The sequence below is a fragment of the Mauremys reevesii genome, linkage group 4 (genome assembly GCF_016161935.1).
Source record: "Mauremys reevesii isolate NIE-2019 linkage group 4, ASM1616193v1, whole genome shotgun sequence".
In the NCBI taxonomy this organism is placed as follows: domain Eukaryota; kingdom Metazoa; phylum Chordata; order Testudines; family Geoemydidae; genus Mauremys; species Mauremys reevesii.
In genome coordinates this window covers 133,077,267-133,090,695 of record NC_052626.1, presented here as the reverse complement: position 1 = coordinate 133,090,695, position 13,429 = coordinate 133,077,267, and the positions used below count along the sequence as shown (strand labels likewise).

Here is a 13,429-nt window from a genome sequence, read left to right as displayed (position 1 = left end):
TGGGCCGTTCCCAACCCACAAGCTACCTTAAGCATCTTGAGATCCCTCTGCATCTGCCCCCATGCCAGGGCAATGCTAAGACTATCCATGAAAATGAGGACACCAGCTGGAGTCAATCCATGGGTGGATTTTGTCCTGCTTGTTCTGTAGTTGTAGTTGTACTCCACATTGTCCTCTGCTCTGACCATATTTCAACATAACAAATTGCTAGACAAACCTCTCTCTCTCTCCCACTCATCTAATGGAACAGTCTGACTTCCAAATCTGTTTGGTGAGTTTGTTTCCATGGCAGTTGTTGTCTGTCTCTGCGTCCCTCCCTTTCATTACAGAGCAGGCCCCCAGCAGCCAGTGAGATGGTGGAGGTGGAAGGAGGTCTAGCAACTATGCACACTGCTGTGGCTTTTTTACCATTTAAAAAGCAACTGCTAGGGTAAACCAACTCCTACCTTTGTATATGAAGACTCTGGAATCTCTGTAGCGTGTTATGTAAGCTTGGCTCTTAAGAGACAGACAGTTATTTTCCAGCTTGTCAGGTCTGGCTCAGACAGCAGGGAAGTCATCAGTCACGCAATGAACACGTTGGATTTTGTGGCCGAGCTGATCTACCTATCTCTGCAACACATTTCTCTATCTAGAACGAACCCTCTTTCTTCCATAGTCTTGATCTTTCACTTCTTTTGTCTTTTGCAGATGTTATCATGATGCAGTTTATTCTCCCTGGGAAGGTAAGTCTCACTGAATTACTCGTTTAAGAAATGATTGCCAGGCAAATGAAAGATCGTCATGTTATGTTTTAAAAAGTGGGGTGAATTAGATGCTGATGGGCTAATAGCATTAGCACTTATGAATGATTTTATTAGCATTAGCTAGAATGAAACCATGAGGAGAGAGACTGTGCAAGCTTCCACACATGCATCTTTGTTGATACATCCATGATCTACCCTGCAACATCTCTGGTATCCTGTTAGTATTCATATTACTGTAGGACCTACAGACCCCAGCTAAGATCAGGTCACATGGTGCTAGGCACTGTGCATACACATAATAAGAGACAGTCCCTTCCCCAAAGAGCTTACAGTTTAAAATAGACCAAAGGTGGGAGGGGAACAGAGAGACAGTATCTTGTCCAAGATCACACAAAGTTATCGGCAAAGTCTGGAATAGACCCCAATCTCCTGAGTCCCAGTTCTGGGCCTTCCCATTAGACTCCCCTAGTACTGGCTGGCTCAACCTATTTTATGTTGCTCAGTAATATAACCCATGCCAGCTTGTTGGGGCACTCCGCACCCTTCTAGCGATGGCTGGACCATCTGGAGGTTGATGAGCCTGCAACAGCCTTGGCTAAGAGAGGTGGGTCTCTTCAGTTGGGCGTAACAACTCATGCACTGGCTGGAGGACAACAGCTCCAGTCTGTGATGGATTTTGAGATTTCAGAATTTGGCTTCGTTGTGCATTGGAATGAAACCTGAATGGTTGTGTTTTTTTCAAAATTTGATTTCAACGGCTTTTGATTAGATGTTCTGTTCCATGGGTGAGAGAGAGAAATTTGAAATGAAGACATTTCAAAATGAAAAAGCAAAATGTTTTAATTCCCTAGTTGTTTAGCTTTGTTTGAATGTTGTTCCCCCCCCCCCCCGCCCCTGTATTTTCCCTGAAACAAAAATTCGGAGGAATTTACAGGACTCCACTAAGTGTTTTGAATATGATGGGGGAGCTGCATTTTCCAGTGGCAAATGGTGTCATTGACATTTTTCTGAGCTGTTCTAACCCAGAGATCTCCGGTTGGGTCCCTGCTGTTGACCATCCACCCATGTTTTTCTGAGGTGAACAAATGTCTGCTAGGGAGCACAGCAATCTCCGTTTTGGAGCTGCTGAAAAATGAGTTAAACGTTTTCACCAAACAATTTTTTTTGTTTTTAAGACAAAAACTCTACAACAAATATTCACTGGAATTTCATTTTTTGAAATTTTTTGACCAACTCTCTCCATTTTCATTTTTCATGCCACAGGCTCCAGAGTCTAAAAGCATCTTAATGTATGTAATGCATAGTGATAGGCACTGTACAGACACGTAAGAAGAGAAATGATCATCATTAGAAGTAGGAGCCTAAGCCACCAAACTGGAACACTCAGGGAGTTTGAATCCAAGGTTTCAGAGTATCCCAGTAGAAACACAGGGGTCAGTAGTGAAATTTAGATTCAGATTCTGACCCCACTCAGGTCTCTCCTCAAAGTTTGGGCATGTTCAGATCTGGGGGGTTGGTTCGGGTCCTCCTCTGATGACAACACTTACATGTAGGATGAAATAATTGGGGTGTGTGTGTGTGTGTGTGTGTGTGTCTAACCATTGCCCTCTACTGAATAGGCCTTCCGACCTTCTGAAGTATATATAATCATTGTCCTCCTCTAGTGGTTGCAGCCACCAGAGAGGCTATACAATCTAATACTCCTACAGCTAACAGAGATGATTTTTTAGTTCAGGTGGCTTGGAGCACTAGGTCCTTGGGTTTTCTATTCCTGCTGTTGACTTTGAAGTCCAGGTGCTCCTCAACCTGTTTGTGGGGAAGCTGACAGCTTTGAAGTCCATGCTCAATCTCCGAATCACTGGGATTGTATTGCGCAGGCAAGTGCAAACCGTGGGCCCCGATCCTGCCGTTGGACCCTTGTGCCTATCCAAATCCACAATGAGTTAAGAGTGCAGAAGTGGCTCTGAATTCAGGACTGGAGCTTGTGGCAGTTGCTATTGTAATGCTGGTGACTATGCTTTCATTTTTCAATATCATTATTATTTATTTTATTTGTATTGCATTAGTGCCTTGGATTCCCAGTCATGGGCCAGGACCCCATGGTGCTAGGCGCTGTACAGACAGAACAAAACAATGGCCACTGACCCAGAGAGCTTCCCATCTAAGCACTGGGTGTTTTACTTTTTTTTTTGACAAAAACGACTTTTTTATTACGAAAATGGAAGTCTTGGTGAAAAATCTTCAATTTAATCAAAAAACCATTTTTGTGGGGAAAAAGGTTTCTGTGAACTTTTTTCCAACCATCTCTCCTTACAGGTCCAGATCCTGCTTTGAAAACAGTGCCAAACCTCCTAGATCCTGACCCACAAAAAGACGTGTGTGACTTTGTGTGTGAGACTAGTTCCATTGGGACTACTCACATGCTTAAATTATGCAAGTGCTTAGGTGCCTTGATGGCTGGCTGGAGCTCACTTGCCTCTTTTCACTTATTTATCCATAGTGGCTGTTTCATTTTGGGGCACATCAGATTCCCTTTCCACAGTTCCTCTCCCTTACCTTATAATTTATATTCTACTAAACCAGGTGTTTCATGGCCTGAGAAGACTTTTCATGGTGATGTTACCACCTCCATAGCAGTCAGCTCAGATCTTGCAAATTCCTTGGTGTCTAGGTTTTCAGCTGTCTGGATTGAGCGGTAAACAGTCTGTTAAATAATAATAACTTATAAATACTAAGTGTCTAATAAAACCAAACCTCTAATAAGCCCCCATTAAAATGCACATTGACATTCTTTTTAATTTTTAAAGAGGCAAATGCATTTGTAATTAGCATTTTAACATTAGATTGGCCATGTTCCTCAGGTTTCTATTTAAATGCAAATTAAATCCTCCCACTGGAAAGCTAATCGGAGATATAAATAGCTGGTAGGGGATGGGAATTTACTTTCATGTGGAGTCATTTTAGTCATCTTGCTGTTGATTTCTTTATTTTCTATGGCCTGGTTTGCTTTAAAAATAGAGTTTCTATGTAGAACTGCATGAAACACCTGTAATAATTTACCTTGCTTGGTTCCTGACAGCACTGAAAGTTAAGGTCAGACCCTCTGAAAGGTTTGCTAGCTTTCTGCAAACGTAGACTAAGGTTAGAACTAGCCTGGGCCCAGTTTTGGATGATCTAGCGCTTGGTTTCACATAGTAATCAGGTCAGAGAGGAAGGATGGTCCTGGGTGAGGACCCTGGAGTCGGATTTTGAAGTTTCGTTTCCAGCTCTGCCACACACTCCTTGTGTGATGATAGGCAAGGCACCTGGGGCCAGATTTTTAAATGTATTTAGGCACTACAGATCAGATGATACTACAGGGGGACATTACAGGGCTGAGATCTTTAGGCCAAGTGATAGATGCTCATGCTTTTAGATCTGAAGCATGGAGGTTCAAACCCTACTAAATATCCAAGCCTGGGTGGCTATACACAGATGTGCATGTGCTGTTTTAGGACGCATCCTGTATCTCAAGGAGCTCCCAGATTTAGGAAGTGATATCCAGTGGGATCATCAACCATTTTCCCAGGCATATGTGAATGTATGCAATTCAATATGGAGAGAGTCAGCAAAAATAAGCGGTAAAGAGACTCAATTAGAGAGATTGTCATAGTGTAGGGAGCTCCTCAGTAGACGGTGATGTTGGCACCAGGAAAAAACTGCTCTAGGCCATTATGCAAATATAACTTTGGGAAGTAGCTGCTGGGATATACTTTGAGATACAAGGTTGGTTGAGGAATATCTTTTACTGATCCAACTTCTGTTGGTGGAAGAGACAAGCTTTTGAGCTCCACAGAGCTCTTCTTCAGGGCTGGGAAAGTTAATCAGAGTGTCACAGCTGAATACAAGATGGAACAGATGGTTAAGCCTCAGGAGTTAATGCATGTTGCAAGAAATTGTTCAAAATGAAGTGGGCAATTAACACCTCTGCAGCCATAGGACAAAGGCAAGTTAGTGGGTTACAGAGTGTTGTAATGAGACATAAAACCAGTGTCTCTATTGAGCCCCTGATTTTTGGTGTCTAGCAGAGTTATGAATTTAAGATCCCAGGCTCTTCTTCTGAAGGTGTTGTGCAGGTTTCCTTTGAGGACGAAGACCGAGAGGTCAGCTGTAGAATGTTCTTTTTGTAAAAAGTGATCAGCCATAGGAGATAGGGTGTTTTTGTCTTTTATCATTTTTCGGTGTGAGTTCATCTGAGAGTCTGGTGATTGTCTAGTTTCACCCACATTGTTGTTGTTGGGGCATTTGATGCACTGGACAAGGTACACCACATGTTGTGATGGGCATGTGTAGGACCCTTGGGTCTTTGAAGGTGTGTTGGGGGTGGGGTGGGAGTATTGACCATCACAGCAGTGGAGATATGGCTGCAGGTTTTGCATCTGTTATGGCAGCCTGGTGCTGCTTTGAGTTGGTGGGGAGCTAGCTTCTGATGATGAGCTTAGCGATGCTACAGGATTGTTTGAAGGCCAAAAGAGAGGGTTTGGGGAAGATTTCTTTCAGGATGTGGCCCCCATGGAGAATGGGTTGTAACTGTTCGATGATGCCCTGTATGGGTTCTAATGTAGGTGACAGCTAAGGGTGTGCGGTCAGTGGGTTTTTTCTTTTCTGTATTGAAGCAGGCTCTTTTGGGGGATTAGGGTGGCCCATTCCATGATGCGCTCTACTTCTCTCATGGAATGTCCTCCTTAGGTGAAGGTGGTTTCAGGTGAATCCAGCAGTCTATTAAATCTTGCCTCATCCTCCGGGGCTCTGACTCTAGCCAAACAGGCACAAGAGATCATTTGCATCTCTCTCCCCTGCCCCTAAAGGATCTAGGGTGTGGGCTGAGCAGCTGCCTAATGAGATGCTCACTGAGACCTTGAGCTAAATTCAGTCCTGGCTCAAGCAGGCAAAACTCTCCACAAGTCAAGGGAGTTACATTTGTCTCTCCAGGGCTACCTTTTGGCCCTCTGTGTCTTATTGGAAACATCTCCTGCTTTTCATCTTTCCCATTTTAGTCCTTCCTTCTGCCTCCCTTTCCCTGTTTTTGTTTTCCCTGCAAGTTCAGACAGAGACCCTCTTACAAAACATCCTGTGCTAGCATGGGGAGCCATAAAAGGCTTAGCATAGCTCTCATAATCCAGTACGTGTACACACACACACACACACACACACACACATATACACATACACACTCTCTCTCTCTCCCTCTCTGACTCTGGGCACTGAGAAAAATACAGGTCACCACACCAGATGGGGATTCCTCTGACTCTAATAGTCTTTCATCTTTTGTAGGAAAGTGATTAGGTCAGTTGGATTTATGCAGCCAGTTGATTTTATTTCTCCCCCTGGAAACCTAGTCTGCTTCTTTCCTCTTAACAAAGGCTGCAACCTCCAGGGAGAAGGAGGGAGACCAACGCACAGAGAGAGAGAATGGCTGTTGAGAGAAATGAGACAGAGGAACAAGGGAGGGGAAGAGAGATTCAGAGCTGCTCCTGCAGGAGCTAGGTGTCTGGACTTTCTTGTGTTAAAATTGCAGAGCATTCTGAATAAAGAGCAAGTCTTCCTTGGGACCCACCGCTGCCTCTCAAAAACTGTAAGTACAAGACACTTTTGAAGTATGTCTCTGGCAGCTGAGAGACAATTCCATGCTCACTAGAGGTCATTGGGTTATTAGCGTGTGTGTATATGAGTGCAAGGGAGCAGCTTCTTTCACACATGAGCATAGCTTCTAAGGTGCAACCTGAGATGAATCTTTAAGAGCATCAGTGTTCTCAAAAAGAAATACGTGGGTCAGGCTAGGGTGGTAATTTTCTCTCAGTGGTTGCTTTTTAATGGCTTCAAAGCTAAGGTTGCATTGTATATAAATTCTCAGAGGGTGCTTCTAGCCAGACAGTATCAGCCTTTTGCAGTCCAGGCCAATCCTTGAAGGAAGAGGCCCAGATCCTCAGTTGGTATAAAGGGGTGAAGTCGATGGAGCTATGTTAATTTACCCCAGTTGAAGATCTGGCCCAAGGTCCTTAAATTATATTTATAGAGGTGGCCTAAATACCACAAGGCTGGGTGCCTCGCAAATATGATTAATGAGGCTGAAAGATATGAAAGTGAAACTTGCATATTTGTTCTAGTGAAAAATAAAATGACTTTGACTTGTAGAGAGCAACAGTAGTTATGACTGGGTGGGAATGAGGAACACAGCATGGGGATTAGGAAGATCAGGAAAGGGTCAGCGTTTGCTATGTGAAGTGGATTGTTTTTCTTTTGTAGGAATTGCAGCTCTGAGTCTCTCATTAGACAAATCCCAGGGTGAATCAAGCAGTCCAATAAATCTTGCTATATCCACTGAGGCTCCCCAACCACACAGGGACAAGGGATAATTTGCATCTCTCTCTGTCCTAACAGGCAGAATTTCCAGAGGTGTGGTGCCCACCTCCTCTAAAAATCAGACTGTCATTTCTTTTCCTTCTGCCCCTGCGCTGGGGCACCTACAGATTTACCCTTGCCCTGCTGCTAGCTGTGGAATATTTCCTTGCAAATGCTGTTCTGTCCTCCTGTTTAGCAACATCGGAAAATTACATTTGGCATGATAAGACAGCAAATAACAATCTCCGGGGGCTGGTAATGGGGTTAAAACCAGGCAGGAAGTTAAATATTCATAGTCTGCTGTCTTTGCATTAAAACTGTGTGCATATAAATTCAGAATGAGTGACATGAACTGCCCATTGTAGCAAAGGTCTCTTCTCTCCTCACAAAGTTTCAGTTAATTCCCATTTACCAATACAATCTTTTCCCTCTTTCCACACCCAAAGCATCTTTTCCCCTGCATGACATTTTCCAGCCATGTAATCCTGGAGGAAATAGGGCTTGTCGGGATTTTGTCGGGTTTTCTGGTAGCTGTCGAGAGACTTGATTCAACTTGATGGGAGGCCAGCAAATGTCAGGTTTAACCAGAATATATATATTTAATCTAGAAACCTCAGCTGTCAGGCCTTGTGCAAAGGGGAAATAATGTTGGCACCAGAGTCCCTGTTTTCAGAATGTTTTAAAGCCTTTGCAGCTAAAATGTGGTATAAATTGGGGTTGTTTGAAAGCACAGGCTGGTAACTCAATACTGTGCGGGGCAGGATAATCATAAAATAATACTCTGTCTAAGCTCATAGCTTTCAGATCCGCATATAGAAGGCCTTCCTATCTACAGATATTGCTGAGCTGAGCTGCACAGCTTTCTGTGAGGGTAGCAACAGCAAGGAGAGGCTTTATTTTTACAGGATCATGCTGTAAAGCATGGAAATCTTTAGTAGGAGGACCAGATTTCCAAGTGCTTAGCACTCACAAAAGGCATCCTAGTTTCAAACAAGACTCTGCTCCTATTTAGGCACCAAAAGAAATGGCCAGAGTTCCAGGGGAGCTCAGCAAGTTGGGTGCCCACTGGGTGCTGAGCGCTTGGAAATCTGGCCCCATTATGTGTGTTGAGCACTGAGAAATCTGTCGTGTTGCTTTTCTGAAAATCTGCCCAACGGTGTGTTTCACGCTTTGCTCATTGGCTATGCCTTCACTGCAAAAAAGGTGCATTTAACATCAAGCTTGGTTTCTCAGTGTAAAATTCTGAGAGAGAAAAGGTATGGGTAGTTTTTCACCTCCATATAACTAGCGGAGGTCAACCCCAGGTGGTGGGCAGAGAGTTGACCTTGAATAGCTGCATCAAGATAAAAACGACAATGCCTTGTTTCTTTACATCAAGAAAGCTACCTTGATGTAAAAACTCACTTCTATTTGCAGTGAGGACATAACTAACGAGGCCTGATTCTGCTCGCCTTGGGGCTTTTGCCACTGATGTCTATCGGCCCATGAATCAAGCCCTTTGCACTAGGTTCACCTTGGCTGAAATTCATCCTGAACATTCCATGCAACTACCCAAAAAAAAGCACATGAATTAAATTATATATATTTTTAGATGAGCTGAAGCATGATGATGATGATCGTGATTAATTTCAAGGTTTACAGGACATTCGCTTGTCTGGAACATTTCAGGACACAGCATGTGTTTATTTAAAATACATTGCATCCTGCCAACTTCTTGTGCATGTAGCAACAGGACAAAAAAGGTTGAAGGAAATATTCATAATTATTCTCTTCTCCCTTCCCTCCCCGCCCCTACAATTTGGTCATATTATGTTTCTCCATAAGCTTCTTGCCATGTTCTAGAAAAATGTGATTTTTGTTCCTGTTGTATTGTCAGGAAGCTCCAAGTTCAGATATTTAAAATGCTACTTTTTGCATCTCTGTTAAAGGCATATGTAACAGGGTGTGTTGGCACTGCAAGGCAGGCCTACAGTCCAGTTCTTTTCTGAACATTTCACCAAGGTGAATCAATTGAGTCTCCCATCCCCCTTGCAGGTGCATTGCATTGAAAAACATTGAGTTTCTCTTTAAATAACAAAGCAAAGACACTACTCCTGTTTAGGGTAAGTGGGATATTAAGGCTGCAGGGGCTAACTCAGCCCTGATGTAACTCCATTGACTTTAGCTCTAGGCTGAAATAAACCCGCGTCTTTACTAGATGACTAATAGGATGCTTAGTCATTGCCCTCTGGAGCAAGCGATCAGATGCTACACGCAGTCTCAGTAAAATTAAGCATTGAGTCGTGATCCAGAGCGTACACTGACTTCATTTGGGCTTTGGATCAGACAGTAGGTGAAACTGTCCACACTGAGCAGCTGGTGTGCAGCACCACATGTGCACCCGCTCCCTGACTCGAGATTTCTACATAAGAATGGCCATACTGGGTAAGACCAAAGGTCCATCTAGCCTAGTATCCTGTCTTCTGACAGTAGACAGTGCCAGGTGCCCTAGAGGGAATGAACAGAACAGGGAATCATCAAGTGATCCATCCTCTGTCGCCCATTCCCAGCTTCTGGTAAACAGAGGCTAGGGACACCATCCCTGCGCATCCTGGCTAATAGCCATTGATAGACCTATCCTCCATGAATTTATCTAGTTCTTTTTTTAACTCTATTATAGTCTTGGCCTTCACAACATCCGCTGGCAAGGAGTTCCACAGGTTGACCATGCGTTGTGTGAAAAAAACTTATTTTTGTTTGTTTTAAACCTGCTGCTTATTTATTTCATATGGTGTCCCCTAGTTCTTGTGTTATGAGAAGGAGTAAATAACACTTCTTTATTTACTTTCTCCACACCAGTCATGATTTTATAGACCTCTATCATATCCCCCCCTTAGTCGTCTCTTTTCCAAGCTGGAAAGTCCCAGTCTTATTAATCTCTCCTCATACTGAAGCCGTTCCATACCCCTAATCATTTTTGTTGACCTTTTCTGAACCTTTTCCAATTCCAATAGATCTTTTTTGAGATGGGGCAACCACATCTGCACACAGTATTCAAGATGCAGGCATACCATGGATTTATATAGAGGCAACATGATATTTTCTGTCCTATTACCTATCCCTTTCTTAATGATTTCCAGCATTCTGTTCACTTTTTTGACTGCTGCTGCACATTGAGTGAATGTTTTCACAGAACTATTCACAATGATTCCAAGATCTTTCTTAAGTGGTAGCAGCTAATTTAGACCCCATCATCTTATATGTATAGTTGGGATTATGTTTTCCAATGTGCATTGCTTTGCATTTATCAGCATTTGAATTTCATCTGCCATTTTGTTGCCCAGTCACCCAGTTTTGAGAGAACCTTTTGTAGCTCCTCACAGTCTGCCTGGGACTTAACTATCTTGAGTAGTTTTGTATCATTTGCAATTTTTGCCACCTCACTGTTTACCTCTTTTTCCAGATAATTTATGAGTATGTTGAATAGGACTGGACCCAGTGCAGCCCCCTGAGGGACACCACTATTTACCGCTCTCCATTCTGAAAACTGACCATTTATACCTACCCTTTGTTTCCTATCTTTTAACCAGTTACCAATCCACAAAAGAACATTCCCTCTTAGCCCAAGACTTCTTACTTTGCTTAAGAGCCTTTAGTAAGGGACCTTGTCAAAGGCTTTCTGAAAATCTAAATACACTATTGACACTGGGTCCCCCTTATCCACATGCTTGTTGACCCCACCCCAAAGAATTCTAGTAGATTGGTGAGGCATGATTTCCCTTTACAAAAACCATGTTGACTACTCCCCAACAAATTATGTTAATCTACGTGTCTGACGATTTTGTTTTTTTACTATAGTTTCACCCAGTTTGCCTGGTACTGAAGTCAGGCTTACCGGCCTGTAAGAGCACTTTTTAAAAATTGGCATCACATTAGCTATCCTCCTGTCATTTAGTACAGAAGCTGATATAAGTGATAGGTTACAGACTACAGTTAGTAGTCCTTCAATTTCACATTTGAATTCCTTCAGAACTCTTGGGTGAATAACATCTGGGCCTGGTGACTTATTACTGTTTAGTTTATCAGTTTGTTCCAAAACCTCCTCTAATGACACCTCAGTCTGGGAGAGTTCCTCAGGCTTGTCACCTAAAAAAATGGCTCAGGTTTGTGAATATCCCTGGTATCATCAACCGTGAAGACTGATCTAGGTGTGACTGGAGCTTATGTAGACATACTCAAGCTAGCTTTAATGGAGCTAGCTCAGGTACTGGTGGTTCAGTGCAGGTTAGCCCCATGAGTAATTAGCCAGGCTTCTGGGTGGGTTTGTACAGTGCACACTGAAGCATGTGCTGCTGCAGCTTCACTGCTGCAGTCCCCAAGCTAGCTGGATGAAAGCTAGCTTGGGTATGTCTGCATGAGCTGCAACTGCATCCCCTGATTGCAATATGGACATACCCCAAGAAGCGTACATAGTGAAGGGATGGAGAACGGCCACCCACAAGGAGATGTGATCTTCAGCACAATCCTTGTGGTGATTACGGGGCATGTAGCTACAGGCTCCATGCTGAGGCCTCCTTCCTGCCACCAGGTGTTCCATGAATGCTGGATCGGGATTCCACATCTGCTCAACCTCACTCTCATATCTTTCCACAGGCCCTAGATCAGGGGTCTTAAACACGTGGCCCGTGGGGCTATTTCCTGCGGCCCCCCCGGCCTACCTCTAGGCCAGGGGTGGGAAAACTACAGCCGCAGGATTGCCCCTTTCGAGCCCCATGCCGCTCCCTGAAGGAGCTGACATCACGTCCCTGTGGTGGTGGGGGGAGGGGGAGCAGAGGTCTCCGTCTGTGTGTTGCCCTGGCTTCTAGGCACTACCCCCCCTGCAGCGCCCATTGGCTGGGAACAGGGATCCGCGGCCAATGGGAGCTTCAGGGGAGGTACCTGGAGGCGCGGCAAGCAGCTCACAGAGCCCTGTGTCCCCCTCCCCCAGGGGCCGCAGGGACATGGGTCCAGCTACATCCCGGAGTGGAGCAGGGCTGGGGCTGGGGCTGGCAGCCTGCCCTGGCCACGGTGTGCGCCGCTGCCACCCTGGAGCCCGAAGCCCTCCTTCCCCCTCACCCCCCAACTCCCTGCCCTGAGCCCCCTGCTGCATCCCACACCCCTCCTGCACCCCAACTCCCTGCCCTGAACCCCCTGCCTGAACCTCAACCCCCTCCTGCACCCAACCTCCTGCCATGAGCCCCTTGCTGCTCCCCACACCCCAACCCCTTGCCCCGAGCCCCCTGCTGCATCCCACACCCCTTCTGCACCCCAACTCCCTGCCCTGAGCCCCCTGCTGCATCCCACACCCCTCCTGCACCCCAACTCCCTGCCCTGAGCCCCCTGCTGCATCCCACACCCCTCCTGCACCCCAACTCCCTGCCCTGAACCCCCTGCCTGAACCTCAACCCCCTCCTGCACCCAACCCCCTGCCATGAGCCCCTTGCTGCTCCGCACACCCCAACCCCTTGCCCCGAGCCCCCTGCTGCATCCCACACCCCTTCTGCACCCTGAGCCCCTGCCGGCACCCCAACCCCTTGCTGCACCTCAGCTCCCTGCCCTGAGTCCCTGCCACACCCCTCATACACCCTCTGGGGGCAGGGAGGGGGCAGAGTTGGGGTGGGGACTTCAGGGAAGGGGTTGGAATGGGGGCAGGGAAGGGGTGGGAAGAGGCGGGGCCTCATGGAAGGGGTGGAGTGGGGGCAGGGTCGGGGGCAGCGAGGGGTGTGTGTGTCAGTGATGCAGCCCTCGGGCCAATGAACTAGCCCTCATGTGGCCCTCATGGTCATTTGAGTTTGAGACCCCTACCCTAGATGGTGACATTCGAAGAGCAAATATCAGCTCGGTTCTCAGCCCTGAAGTGTCTCCCTTGAGACGGTGTCTCTATCTCCAAGCCGTGCTGCCTGTAGTCTCCTCCTGCTCCTTTTAACAGCGCGCAGGCAGTCAGTATAATTGAAATGAAGCAGCTCAGAAACGTAAATGCTGTGCTTGGGGAACAGGAGATGAGATCTTTCGCCAGTGTTTGCGTAACATTCTCAACCTATTGTTGCCCGTCTTCCTGTCTCTGCTGCTGTGACAGTCTCCAGTGTATTGAGAATAATTGTGGATTCAGCTATTGGTACTGGTTTGTCATATTATTCACAGCAAAACATTCAAACCTCCTTGACAGTTCAGATAGCATGTAGCAGAGCTGCACAGCACTTATCTGATGTGACATTTAGGTGAGTACAAGAGCTTCCTCTTGGAGTCAGAAGGAATATAGGTTCTCTAGTGTCTTTGTCAGGCTG

General features: G+C 45.6%; 1 protein-coding gene across 2 annotated transcripts in view; it reads left to right on the top strand.

Annotated features, from left to right (window-relative positions):
* The first annotated feature begins 356 nt into the window (after nucleotides 1-356).
* KLHDC8A (kelch domain containing 8A) overlaps nucleotides 357-13,429 on the top strand; it is a 36,716-nt gene continuing 23,643 nt past the window's right edge. The window contains exons 1-2 of one of the 2 annotated variants that reach the window (XM_039539083.1): nucleotides 357-430; nucleotides 691-725. The gene's annotated coding sequence lies outside the window, so the exon portion shown is untranslated. Of the gene's footprint in view, nucleotides 431-690; nucleotides 726-6,006; nucleotides 6,361-13,429 lie in introns of those variants that run through there. The other variant, XM_039539082.1, reaches the window with a different exon arrangement.